The following is an 8,312-nucleotide window of genomic DNA, read 5'->3' as shown; positions in this document are numbered from 1 at the left end:
AGCTGCACGTACTGAGTGGGAACCGGCGCCAGATGCCACTTTGGCTCAGAAAAGGAAACAGCGGAACAGTGTATACAGAAAGCTACCTACAAAATTTTGCAGGAAGTTTTTTTTTTTTTTTTTTTTTTACGGGGATGCAGAGGGAGACGGAAATCGTAAGCAGGAAAGGGGCTCTCAGGCTCACGACCCTGAGATCAGGACCTGAGCCAAAATCAAGAGATGGATGCTTCACCAATTGAGTCCCCAGAAAGCCCTGTAGGATTTTTTTCTTTTTAACTTGGGTGCACGGAAGGCCCAGACCTGCTGGAAGCACCTGGGGGCAGGTTATGCTGATGGACTCTGGGAGGGAACCCGGCAGGCGGCCAGGATGGAAGGCTGGCTTTACCTGTGGGTGTGTCTTGGGCACTGTGTAGGGGGTGTTGGCTGAGAGCTCAGGGAGGGGAAGGCAGGGGAAGGAAGGGAGGGGGGAGGGGGACACTGACCCAGCCAGCCCAGGGGCCAGAAAGTTGCCGAAGGGTGGAGCACGGGGCCCAGGTGTGATGCCAGCAAAGAGACCCTTTGTTCCCCGGCTGGGCCCCCCTCACCCCTGGCCAGCTGGCTATTCTCAACTTAAAGGGACAGAGGTCACGTCTGTGATTTTGCTGAGCTGCAATTTTAGGGCAGGAGGCTGAGCCAGGGCGGTGCTGGGACAGCAGCTGTGGTCAGTGCTGAGCGCTGGAAGCCTGTCCCCACCCCGGGCTGGGCTCAGGTCCCCACCAGACTTCCTCCTCTGCTGCTCCAGAGGGTCGCCTCAGTTTGTGGCTCCTGGGCCCCTCCTCCCGGGCTGTGTCCAGGGCGGGTGGCCTGGGCTGCTGGGTGGGGGGCCGCACTAAGTACTGCTCACGCCCTGGGAAGAAGCCCAGGACCCCCCTGGGGGGCCTCCCGTGGAGCCCCGAGGCTGCCCACCCCCCCACCCCCCGGCCAGGGATGGCAGCGTCCCTTGTCCCCATCACGTGCCACAAGGGCGAGTTCCAATGAGAGGAGTTGGGCCACTGTTGAGAACAAAATGACTAAAATGTTAGAGGGCGACTTAGAACACACCCCGCAGGTACAGGGGTAAGCAGGTACAGGGATAAGCGAGAGGGCCAGGAACCCAGGGAGTCACGGAGGCAACGGGCGGTCACTTGACCGTGTCCTCAAAAGTGCTATGTAAGTAGGGGCTCCTGGGGGGCCGTCCGCAGAACGGGCGGGCACTCCTGGTCTCGGGGTGGCGAGTTCAAGCCCCACGCTGGGGGTGGAGATTCCTTTAAAAAAACTGTTGTGTAAGTAGGAAAACTATGAAAGTACAGGGTAAGGCAAAGGTCATCCAGTCCAGAGAGGAAGGGGACCGAGGAAGGATGCTCCCCCGCCCCCCAGACCAGGACAAACTGGAAGAAAAACAGGCCGTCGCCAGAGAAGGTGCGGGAAGGTGCGGGTCCGCCCGAGGCTGGGGCACCGGGAGCAGCAGTTTCGAGCCAAGTAACGAGGGGAGCCCTGTGAGGCGCACAGAGCAGCCCGGTGCCCTCGGGCCTCCAGCATCTCAAGGTCCCCATGGCAACGCTCACACCTGGGGGACTGCGAGGACGACGCTGTCTCTGCAGCGCCTGGATCCAAGGCACCTCCAGGGCCTCCCAGCCCACCCTGTGCAGGAGGGGGTGCGGCGGCACCCCCACCCTCCCCTGTCCCACCTGCCCCTCGGCAACTCCAGTCCCCCTCCTCCCTCCCCTCCCCTCCCCTCTTCCTTTTCCTCCTCCCTCCCTTCCCCTCCTCCTCCCTTCCCCTCCTCCTTCCCTTCCCTTCCTCCCCTCCTCCCTTCCCTACCCCCTCCACCCCTCCTTCCTACCCTCCTCCCTGGCTATTGCAGGCTGGTGGTGCTGCCACCCTGGGCCCAGCTGACATCTGGCCTCAGCCCCCACAGCTTCCATTCCAGTTAGAGGCCTGCACCCACTGAGAGGGCTCCAGGCCTTCGGACACCTTGGCTGCTCCTGGTCACCCTCCCTGTCTTCCTTAATCCACGCGGGCTCCTCCTCCCAGCGTTTCTTGTGTGTGAGGCCCTAGGAAGACCCCAGGTGGGAAGGAGCTGGCTGCCCTGTGTGCTCAGGGCCTCTGTCACACCCCCCACTGCAGGCTCCTGTAGGAAGGAGCAGGGTCATGACCTCTGTGGTCTGGGTTCTGCAATGCAGACCCCCTTCTTACTCTTGTCCTAGGCCCCACCTTGTCACCATAAACCGGACTGGGGGTCCCCAGACATCTGGGTTTCATAGGAATACTTCACCCAGGGATCCCTGGGTGGCTCAGCTGTTTAGTGCTTGCCTTTGGCTCAGGGTGTGATCCTAAAGTCACGGGATCGAGTCCTGTATCGGGCTCCCTGCATGGAGCCTGCTTCTCCCTCTGCCTGTGACTGCCTCTCTCTCTGTCTGTCATAAATAAATAAAATCTTTTTTAAAAAAAAGAATTATGCATAAATAAAAGTTAACCTTTTTTTTTTTTTCCATGAAGTTCAGCGTGAGGTTCTTATCTATCCCCACTTTATGTGGGTGAATGAATGCTTCCCGTGCCAGGTCCTGGGCACTTGGGAAGGAGAGGGTGAAGGGTACAAGCAGTGCCCGCAGGCCCTCAGCCTGCAGTGAGCCTGGGATGAGGTCCAAATGCATTGGAGCATGGTGACCAGACCAGATTCCTGGTCCCCTTCTAAGGGGCAAGTGAAGAGGGTGGTGGGTGAGAGCTGCATGCAGGGCAGGAGGACCGAGAGCTGTTCTCTGGTTTGGAGGCTCCCATTGGCACCCCTCGCCCTGTGCCTGGGCCAGCACATGCTGGTGAGGCTATTCGGGGGCCGTCCTAGGAGAAGGAGCCCATTTTTCCTGGCTCCTACCAGCAGCAGCCTGAGCAGGGACAAACAGAGGTCTGACAGGTCTCAAGGTGGATATCCGGGCGCCTGGGGGGCTCAGTCGGCTAAACATCTGACTCTTGGTTTCGGCTCAGGTTGTGACCTCAGGGTTCTGAGATTAAGCCCCGTGTCAGACTCTACGCTCAATGCAGAGTCTGAGTTTCCCTTTCCCTTTCCCTTTGCCCGTCCTACCTCTCAAATAAATAAATAAATACATACATACATAAGGACCACACAATAGAATACAGTTGGAGTCCCAAGAGGACTGGAAAGAGAGAAGGAGGCAGAAAAGAATGGGTGAGAAATTAATAGCCAAAAATTCTCAGATTTAGTGAAACACATTTACAGATTCAAACAGCTTGGTGACCATAAGAAGAATCAATACAAAGAAAACCACACCAGGCTCAACTATTGGAAACGAAACTTGAGTGGAAAATATTGAAAGCAGCTGGAGAAAAATGACGTTTAAGGGAACAACAGTCTGAATGATTTATAACTTCTCAGAAGTGAGAAACAATGGAGGCCAGAAGACAGCAGAATGTTGTCTTCAAAATGCTAGAAAAAAATACTCCTGTCAACTCACAATTCTATGTCTGCCAAAAACATCCTCTAAGAATAGACAAAATCGAAAAAAAAAAAAAAAAAGAATAGACAAAATCTGGGACGCCCGCGTGGCTCAACGGTTGAGCATCTGCCTCCAGCTCGGGGGGTGACCCCGGGGTCCTGGGATCGAGGTCGCCCCGCAGGAGCCTGCTGCTCCCTCTGCCTGTCTCTGCCTCTCTCTGTGTCTCTCGTGGATAAATAAGTAACATCTTTTTTTTTTTTAATTTTTTATTTATTTATTTATGATAGTCACACAGAGAGAGAGAGAGAGGCAGAGACACAGGCAGAGGGAGAAGCAGGCTCCATGCACCGGGAGCCTGATGTGGGATTCGATCCCGGGTCTCCAGGATCGTGCCCTGGGCCAAAGGCAGGCGCCAAACTGCTGCGCTACCCAGAGATCCCAATAAGTAACATCTTTTTAAAAAGAACAGAATATTCTCAGCCATAAGAAAGAATGAAGTCTTGGGGCTTATGATGATATGGATGGACCAAGAGGATGAAACGCTAAGTGAAAATAGTCAGCCAGAAAAAGACACCTGCAATAGGATTCCACTCCCATGAAATTAGGAAACAAAACAGGGATCCCTGGGTGGCGCAGTGGTTTAGTGCCTGCCTTTGGCCCAGGGCGCGATCCTGGAGACCCAGGATCAAATCCCACGTCGGGCTCCCTGCATGGAGCCTGCTTCTCTCTCTGCCTGTGTCTCTGCCTCTCTCTCTCTCTCTCTCTGTGTGTGACTATCATAAATAAATTTAAAAAAAAATTTAAAAAAAAGGAAACAAAACAAATGAACAAAGAAAAAAGAAACAAAATAACACACTCTTAACTACCGAACCGAGCAGCGGTGGCCAGAGGGCAGCTTAGTAGAGCGACAGGTGAGGTAGATCAAGGCCATGAGGAGGTACACGCTTCAAGTCATACAATAAATAGGTCATGGAAATGAGAAGTGCAGCACCGGGATGTAGTTGTAACGCCATCCACAGTGATGGGGACAGACGGCGCCCACACTCGTCACCGTCATGGTGAGCGCCGTGTCCTGTACCCAGTTGTCACATCAATGTGTCCACCTGAAACGAATATCAGGTGTGTTCGTTATACTTCACATAAGAAAAAAAGGCAGGGGGCACCCGGGTGGCTCAGTTGGTGACCGGCTGACCCTTGTGTTAGCTCAGATGGCGACCTCGGGGGTCCTAGGGTCGAGCCCCGCATCGGGCTCCGCACTCAAAGGGGAGCTGGCCTCGAGGTTCTCCCGGCCCCTGCCTCTCCCCCACCCGCCTGCTTGCTCACTCTCATAAATAAGTACATCTTAAAAAAAAAAAAGTCAGAGTCTGTCCAACTGAATTTTATTTTTTATTTTTTTACAGAATTTTAAAAAACTTTTTATTTATTTATTCATAGAGACACAGACAGAGAGAGAGGCAGAGACACAGGTAGAGGAAGAAGCAGGCTCCATACAGGGAGCCCGACGTGGGACTCGATCCCAAGTCCCTGGGATCAGGCCCTGGGCTGGAGGAGGTGCTAAACCTGCTGAGCCACCAGGGCTGCCCTCCAACTGAATTTTTTTTTTAAATTTTTTTTTATTAATCATTTATGATAGTCACAGAGAGAGAGAGAGAGAGGCAGAGACACAGGCAGAGGGAGAAGCAGGCTCCATGCACCAGGAGCCCGACGTGGGATTCGATCCTGAGTCTCCAGGATCGCGCCCTGGGCCAAAGGCAGGCGCCAAACCGCTGCGCCACCCAGGGATCCCTCAACTGAATTTTAAAAAGAAACAGATAAAGCAAGCCTGGACTATCCCTAGAAGTGGCTCAGCCCGACTGTCCACAAGACGCAGACGGGTGACAGGTGGATGGATGGACGGACACACTACGGGGAGCACAAGGAACCGGCGTGCCTACGTTTATCAGGTCGGTAGACTTCAGGAGAAAGAGTTTGACCACAATGAACACAAATATTTTACAGTAACAGCAGGGTGAGTTCATGGGGAGAAATGTGCGTGCACACCCCGGGAGGGGCCCCACGGGGCGCACTGGGAGCGCTGGCGGTGGCATGCCCGCAGCACAGACCCGAGGCCGGCCAGCGGTTGGTGGAACCTGCTAGATGGAGGAATGGGGACAGGGATCCTAAAGCGACCGCCAGCAGCCGTGAGCCGCCGATGTGCTGCGGGCCGTGTCCACCGACTGCGGACCGCATCCACCGACTGCGGACCGGAACTTCTGGCGGGTTCCGCGGGGAGCCGGGCGCCGGGCCCACGGTGTGACCAACGCAGAAGAGGGACGTGGTGCAGAGCGAGGCTCCCGGCCCCAGACCGAAGCAGGAGCTGCGGCAGTGACGTCTAGAGGAGAGTGAACTGTGGCTGCTGGCCGGGGGACTGCGGGGACAGAGCTCCGGGCTGGCCCGCCGCAGGGACACGCGCAGGGACATCCCCATTTATCCAAAGGAGGCGCAAGTTTAAAACCCGCAAGTTTATTTATTTTAAATAAATAAAATCTAAAAAACAAACAGGGATCCCTGGGTGGCGCAGCGGTTTAGCGCCTGTCTTTGGCCCAGGGCGCGATCCTGGAGACCTGGGATCGAATCCCACATCGGGCTCTTGGTGCATGGAGCCTGCTCCTCCCTCTGCCTGTGTCTCTGCCTCTCTCTCTCTCTCTCTCTGTGTGACTATCGTAAATAAATAAAAAATTTAAAAAAATAAATAAATAAATAAAAAAATAAAAAAAAAATAAAAATAAAAAACAAACAAACAAAACCCCCAAGAATGGTGGGGAGATCCCAGTGTGGGCAGTGCCCGTTGTAGTGCCGGGAAACGGGGCTGATGGAAGCAGCTGGCAGGGCTGGCGTGGGGGCTGGGCCGGGTCTCCCCAAGTACATTGGGTGAAGACCACCAGCACATTCACAGGAATGTGCCAGAAATCCAAGGCTGTGCTGGCCCCGACTGCAACCCTGGGCCCAGGCCTCACCCACACTGACACCCCAACACTGGAACCCCGTGGGCCCGGCCTTGAGAGGCGGCAGGTGCTGGGCAGAGGGCTGGGAGTGGTCCCAGGCGGTCACAGCCCTGGCCCCCGAGGGACGGGATAGCAGCGTGGGTCCTAGACACCGGGTCCCAGTCCCGGGCGGTGAGACCACCCACACCGCCCCCTCCTCGGTCTTTGATCTACTGGTTTATCACTGCAACATGCACCTGGGACCTCGCAGTTTCTGCGGGTCGGGAGCCCGGCTGGGGCTCGGCTGGAGAGTCCGGCTCGGGAGGCCGCCGGCATCGGCCCCGCTGCAGTCGCCTCCAGCCTTGACTCGGGGGGATGTGCTGCTCTCCTCATTGCGCGGCCGTGGGCCGGGGCGTGGGCCGTGGATGCAGGACTGCGCGGCGCTCCCGGCTGGCGGACAGAAGAGAGGCGGGATGGCTGGGCCTCGGCCGGGGTGCGGGCCACGAGAGCCCCCGACTCGGGGATCCCAGACACCCCAGGCCCAGCCGCTGGCCGCTGACAAGATCCACAGGCGGTGAAGCAAGGAAGAGTTATTTCCACGACACAGACATGGTGAAGACCAGACTGGCGTGTCCAAGACCGTGTCCAGGCTGTGGAAACCACTTCCAGGTTATCCGGACACACGGCGGCAACGATGGGTGCACGAGCAGGGGCAGCGAGGTCAGGCTAGTCATTGTCTTGAGGTCAGTCACCGGGTGGCCACGGGCTTGCGGGCTCCAGGCCGTCCTTACGATGGGGCAGGTGGCTTTGGGGCCACCAGGGGTACTTTGTCCTCAGGCTCTCATTCAGCCAAGAGACGAGCTGGAAAGAAGAGCCCACCTGGAAAGTGTGGGTCAAAGAGAGGCAGGAGAAGCCCTCATTCAGGGCTTTCTGCAAGTGGCCTTGGAAGTGACACCCCCGGGTGTCAGGGGGCTCAGTCAGTTGAGGATCCGACTCTTGATTTCAGCCCAGGTCATGATCCCGGGTCCTGGGGTCGCACCCCACGTGGGGCTCCCTGCTCAGTGGGGAGCCGGCCTCTCCCTCAGCGGCCCCACCCCCACCCCCACCCTGGCTCAGGTGCACTCTCTCTCTCTCTCTCTCTCTCTCTCTCTCTCATGAATAAATAAAATATTTTTTAAAAATATTTTATTTATTTATTCATAGAGACACACACAGAGAGAGAGAGGGAGGCAGAGACACAGACAGAGGGAGAAGCAGGCCCCATGCAGGGAGCCCGATGTGGGACCCGATCCCAGGACTTAGGATCACACCCTGGGCTGCAGGCAGTGCTAAACCGCTGCCCCACAAGTGCTGCCCTAAATAAATAAAATCTTAAAAAAAAAAAAAAGAAGACCCTTCTGAGGTATATGATTGGCCAATATTTCCTTGCATTTTGTAGGCTGACTTTTCACTCTCTTGATAATTCCAAACCGCTGACCAAAGTGGATTTTGTCAGTTGAGGTTCTAACTAGCGGTACGTGAATTCCAACGGGCCACGATCTTCCTAATACTTGGAATTTTCAGACTTTGAGTTTTTTTATTTTTTTCTTAAGATTTTATTTATTTATTCATGAGAGACACAGAGAGAGGCAGAGACACAGGCAGAGGGAGAAGCAGGCTCCATGCAGGGAGCCCGACATGGGATGTGATCCCGGGTCTCCAGGATCACACCCTTGGGCTGAAGGCAGCACTAAACCGCTGAGCCACCCGGGCTGCCCAGACTGAGATTTTTTTATTTTTTATTTTATTTTTTATTTTTTTAAAGATTTTATTTATTTATTCACGATAGACATAGAGAGAGAGAGGCAGAGATACAGGCAGAGGGAGAAGCAGACTCCAT

This window comes from Canis lupus, chromosome 6, assembly GCF_003254725.2.
Source record: "Canis lupus dingo isolate Sandy chromosome 6, ASM325472v2, whole genome shotgun sequence".
Lineage (NCBI taxonomy): Eukaryota > Metazoa > Chordata > Mammalia > Carnivora > Canidae > Canis > Canis lupus.
Note: the sequence above shows the minus strand (reverse complement) of the source record.